A 6058-nucleotide genomic window follows, 5' to 3' on the forward strand; every position below is an offset into this window, starting at 1 on the left:
ATCATTCTATAACCTGTCTCCTCCCCTTCATCTACACGGATTGAAGTGGGTTTATTAGTGACATCAATAAGGCATCATAGCTTTATCCTGGATTCACCAGGTCGGTCTACAGTATGTCATGGAAAGAGCTGGTGTTCCTTATGTTTTGTACACTCAGTGTATGTCTGTGCATGTGTGTGCGTGTGTGTGCTTGTGCGTGCGTGTGTGTGCGCGTGTGTGTGTGTGTGTGTGTATGCATGTTGGTTTGTCTCAGTGTTTGTATGTTTGCTGTTATTCAACTCCAGCCATAAGGTCCAGCAGTACCCAGACTGCAGACTGTGGTTCCAGAACAGACCGGTATCTGAACATTCCTTTACTTCCTGGGTTTGTTTCAGCCCGGGGACATTAGTGGAGGTGACTGTTAGGGACCGGAGGGGGACTGTTGTTGGGGACATTCTGACAGGGCTATCACGGCTGTTTGAGCCAGACGCTGTCTCCTGATACTACTCAGCTATGTGTCTGGGCTGAGAGGAGCTGAGATGAGCAACAAGGAAACAGGGGTTAGGGATCAGGTTTAAGGTCAAGTTGTTTTATTGGATAAAAGCCACCGGCATGTCTTGTCGTGTAGGCGGAATGGAAGAGCTCTCTGTGGTAAACAACAACAGAACGGTGGAAAGAACAAACATGGTGCCATTTTTGTGACGAGTACTGTATTGCATTCCTCTACGCGTACTCACAAAGTCACAAAGTCAAACGATGAGCCCTCCCTAGCCGACGATCTGAACATTCCAAGCTTTCTATTCTTCTCCAAGTCTTTGTTACATTCTTAACCATCGCATGTCTTCTGTAATTTGCTAGTATGAAATTAGTAATTATAATTCAAGCTTACACTAACCCAGACCACTAAGAACAAACATTCCTTTATCCGTACGATACCTAAACCCGATGTGTTATTTTTATAAAACACTGTTGGTCGATGACATGTCTGTACTGGATGGCATTTCTGCTTCATAGTTTAGATAGTCATCTGTGTTTCTGTACTATGTCCCAGCACACGTACACCTGATGGAGGTGATATCCACACGGTGAGAGAGAGAGAGAGACGGATGGATGGTCCGATGCAGTGCTACAGTGTTAACAACCTGCCACTCTGTAAACAACTAACTATCCTCCACTCTATGGCCACAGATGGATACCCACAGACTACAGATGGATATCTTAATTTCCCATTCACATGTGTGAGTGATGCCCATCTCCTGTCCTCTCCAGCACACCAGAGGAGATAGCAGCAGACTGCAGACACAGGAAGCTGGAGGGATGGTGGARGGCCTGTACCCGTACCTGCATACCCCGCCATGGGGACTGTGTAGACCAGCACGTCCCCTGTGTCCAGGTAGACAGTGGATACATACACACATCCCTGGGATGAGGACCACACATGTAGGGTGTATGGTTATGCTGTCCTATATCTGCAGGTTGTGTGCGTTGCAGGGGCTAGAGTGGCGCAGCGTTCATCTCAGTGCTTGAGGCGTCACTACAGACACCCTGGTTTGATTCCAGGCTGTATCACAACCGTTTGCCATAGGGTGGCGCACAATTGACCCAGCGTCGTCCGGGTTTGGCCGATGTAGGCCGTCATTATAAATAAGAATTTGTTCTTAACTGACTTGCCTGGTTAAATAAAATAAAAAATATATATACATACACTACCATTCAAAAGTTTGGGGTCACTTAGAAATGTCCTTGTTTTTTAAAGAAAAGCACATTTTTTGTCCATTAAAATAACATAAAATTGCTCCGATATACAGTGTAGACATTGTTAATGTTGTAAATGACCATTGTAGCTGGAAACAGCTGATTTTTAATGGTATGTATACGTAGCCCATTATCAGCAAACATCCCTCCTGTGTTCCAGTGGCACGCTGTGTTAGCTAATCCAAGTTTATCATTTTAAAAGGCTAATTGATCATTAGAAAAGCCTTTTGCAATTATGTTAGCACAGCTAAAAACTGTTGTTCTGATTAAAGAAGCAATAAAACTGGCCTTCTTTAGTCTAGTTGAGTATCTGGAGCATCAGCATTTGTGGGTTCGATTACAGGCTCAAAATGGCCAGAAACAAAGAACTTTCTTCAGAAACTCATCAGTGTATTCTTGTTCTGAGAAATTAAGGCTATTCCATGCGAGAAATTGTCAAGAAACTGAAGATCTCGTACAACGCTGTGTACTACTCCCTTCACAGAACAGCACAAACTGGCTCTAACCAGAATAGAACGAGGAGTGGGAGGCCCCGGTGCACAACTGAGCAAGAGGACATAAGTGACCCCAAACATTTGAATGGTAGTGTATATAAATGTGCTCTTTAGGCTACTGCTGTTAAGGATGCTACTACTACTAGTCAGGCTACTGTGGGTAATGTACTGTATGTGGCTTACAATGTAGCAATCATCATACTTGTGTTTACTGCCAACCAAGGTCAGTTAGGGCCATTGATGTATGTTTTGGAAGGCTGAAGGCTGGAGAGTTGTCAAACCTCACACTTGTTATTTCCTCTCCCTTTATCTCACAGTAAATGAGGAAGGCTGTGAAACAGTGAACCAGGTGTTTGCTCTCTTCGGAGAACGATAGAGGACATTGAAACTCCCTCCAAGAAAAATGCAAGGCTGTGATGATGTGTGTTGTTTAGGACTTTGATACTCTTTGTAGAGTTAGGATTTCAGACATTTTTGTAAGATGGGCAGGGACGATACTGTCCTAGCGTCAGAGGAGGTGCCAGGACAGAGAAGAGCTGATATTGAGTAGACAGACAGATGGTCACTGTATACTATGCTTAAATATGGCCATGGCTACATGTAAGCACATCACTACCTTTACACAGGTCTAGAGCTTGTTTCTGTTACGGTTAAATAACCATTTTACCCAGTCGCCACCACCAAGGTAAGGCCTCAGGCCATCTCCTTCCAGACTGCTGGGGCTCTTTACTCAGTTACTTATTAAGAATGTTATCACCTTCTCAAGGCTGCAGGAGGGCGACCTAGCTCCTGTATGTGCCCCACAGAGAGAGAGAGGAAGAGAGAGAAACAAAGAAAGAGCGAGAGAGAGAACGAGAGAAGGAAAGAAAGAGAGAGAGATAAAGAACGAGAGAGAGGAGATAAAGAGAGGGGGGAGCGCGCGAGAGAGAGAGGAGATAGAGAGAGGGAGAGAGAGGGGAGGGGGGGAGCGCGCGAGAGAGAGAGGAGATAGAGAGAGGGAGAGAGAGGGGAGGGGGGGAGAGAGAGGCATTCTCAGAATGTGTCCAGCATTATTAATCATCTAAACGATCGACAGTCACACAGTCTGCAAAATGCTGTTTAATTTGCTGGGTAGGGGGCATTCTGAAGAGCTTTGTGAAGTGGACACGTTCAGGTCTTTCTCCTACCTGTTGCTTTCATCAGAGTAATTTAACTTCACCTGATCAGTATTCCCGGACTTCATAAACATACATTTGTCTGTAACTGTGTGAAAGTTTAAATTATTGTCTGGGGTATTCTTTCTCACGTTGGCTATAAAAATCATGACAAATGTGTAAGAAGTCTTTTGGAAGTTAAAGCTGGTTTCAGAASCACTTACACATCAACATTCTGTTATAGTACATTTAAACAATTCTCTAAATGTGAATAAGAACTTTCTGGGAATCCCTCTAGTGCAGGTAAAATACAGTAAGATCTACAGGAAATGATAAAGGAGATGGTTTTGTTATATAAAAGGTGGAGGTTTCGTTCTTGAAACTTGGCATAATGGGGATTTTCCATTCTTGCCATAAATAAATGTAACTGAGGCCTGACTGACTGCTATCTGTGAAGCAATGCCAGTTTATGTGTGATATAATCACTTTACTGTGACGACACACATAACAACCATGACTAAATTCAACTACATTGTTTATGGATGTGAAGAKSCATGTACAAAAAAAAGTCTGAAAGATAAAGTAGTTACTACTTAGTAGTATATACAGTAGTACTGTAGAATAAATTACACATACACCTCACTGTTTAAAATGAAAGCACTTCATGTATCTAGTCCCCCCATTTGAAAGTGTCATAAGTATTTGTACAAATTCAGTTATATGTGTATTAAAGTAGTCAAAAGTTTAGTATTTTACACACCACGACTACCTCAAGCGTGTGACTACAAACTTGTTTGATGCATTTGCAGTTTGTTTTGGTTGTGTTTCAGATTATGTTGTGCCCAGTAGAAATGACAGGTAAATACTGTATTGTGTCATTTTGGAGTTACTTTTATTGTAAATAAGAACTAGAATATGTTTCTGAACACTTCTATGTGGATGCTACCATGATTATGGATAATCCTGAATGAATTGTGAATAATGATGAGTGAGAAAGTTACAGAGGCATAAATATCATACCCTTGCTATTMMTAAAAGGTGAGAGGTTAGCGTGTCTTGGGGGTATGATCTTTCAAATAAGGGGACTAGACACATGAAGTGCTTTCATTTATAAACTATAAAACAGATATGTATGAAAATACCCRAAAAAATAGGTGACATTATGTACTGTTGCCTCATATGAGAATGCTGGAGTATAGAGCCAAATGAAACGTTTTAGCTTCAATGAGCATTGTACTAGTAACCAATAGGTTGCAAGATCAAATCCCCGAGCTGACAAGGTAAAAATATGTTGTTCTGCCACTAAACAAGGCAGTTAACCCACTGTTCCTAGGCAGTTGTTGAAAATAAGAATTTGTTCATAACTGACTTGCCTAGTTAAATAAAGGTAAAACATAACAATAAGTAGGGGAGTGTACATTTACTGGTAGGTTGTAATTAGGACTGTTTATGATATGGACTACCTTCAACTGTATAGGCTGATATTGAGTAGACAGTCAGGACACTCACTGTAGATGATGCTTGCATATGGTAATGGTTATATGTAAGGACATCACTACCGTTGCACAGGTCTAGACCTTGATGACGTATATATGTAGAGTCTAGTCTGATTGCCATAATGTATAGTTGTCTTGTCTGATCGCCCTTGTTTGTTCAGTCAGAGATAATCCCTTAGTTGTCTAAAGTGATGTAACTATTACAGACTGATTTCRAAGGAGGGCTCATTGTCCTTTGTACGATCATGGCCAGTAGTGTAAAGTACTTAAGTAAAATTACTTTAAAGTAATTCATAGTAGTTAATAAATCTTTTTTTGGTGTATGTGCACTTTACTTTACTATTTAGAGTTTTGACTACTTTTACATCACTACATTCCTAAAGAAAATAATGTACTTTTTACTCCATCCATTTTCGCTGGCACCCAAAAGTACTGGTTACATTGTGAATGCTTAGCAGGACAGGAAAATGGTCCAATTCACGCACTTATCAAGAGAACATCCCTGGTCATCCCTACAGCCTCTGATCTGGCTATCAAAAAATAAATTGTAAAATAAATTGACAATTGTGCCATCTGATATGCTTAATATAAGCAATTTCAAATAATTTATACTTTTAATTTGATACTTAAGTATATTTTTGCAATTACATTTACTTTTGATACTTAAGTATATTTCAAACCAAATACTTAGACTTTTACTCAAGAAGTATTTTACTGGGTGACTTTCATTTTTACTTGAGTCATTTTCTATTAAGGTATCTTTACTTTTACTCAAGTATGACAATTTAGTACTTTTTCCAGCAATGATCATGGCCATTTGCGAATCAACACCATCTCGTAAGCCCAAGAATACCACAGCCTTGTCTTAAGTGAATGGTTTCCAATAGGACAAGTAGTTCTACCAATGAGGGGGAACTCATCACCTCTGAGCACATTTAACGAGGAAAACTATGAGAGAAAGAGGTCAAAGTTTAGCCGTCATCATTGATACGGTCAGCTACACTAGCTGGCATGATCATTGTTGGCCTTTTACACATTAGCCCACTGGAATGTTCATGACTTGATGACAAAGAAGTATTTTTCCACTCATTRRTTRCACATTCCTAGTGACATATAGTGATAATTGCCTGGAATAGCATGAAATCCAATAATGGTAATTGTACAGTAATGATGACTATGAATGGGATTATAACTACAGTAT

At 40.5% G+C, this 6058-nt stretch overlaps 1 long non-coding RNA gene across 2 annotated transcripts in view; it reads left to right on the forward strand.

Moving 5' to 3' along the window:
* Window positions 1-5376, forward strand: part of LOC139023312 (uncharacterized) — an 8862-nt gene extending 3486 nt beyond the window's left edge. Inside the window, exons 2-4 of one of the 2 annotated variants that reach the window (XR_011474448.1) lie at window positions 1168-1372; window positions 2219-2316; window positions 2546-5376. This is a non-coding gene — a long non-coding RNA (uncharacterized lncRNA). The remainder of the gene's footprint in view (window positions 1-1167; window positions 1373-2218; window positions 2317-2545) is intronic. The other variant, XR_011474449.1, reaches the window with a different exon arrangement.
* The last annotated feature ends 682 nt before the right edge of the window (window positions 5377-6058 follow it).

This window comes from Salvelinus sp. IW2-2015, linkage group LG30 (assembly GCF_002910315.2).
Source record: "Salvelinus sp. IW2-2015 linkage group LG30, ASM291031v2, whole genome shotgun sequence".
Taxonomy (NCBI): domain Eukaryota; kingdom Metazoa; phylum Chordata; class Actinopteri; order Salmoniformes; family Salmonidae; genus Salvelinus; species Salvelinus sp. IW2-2015.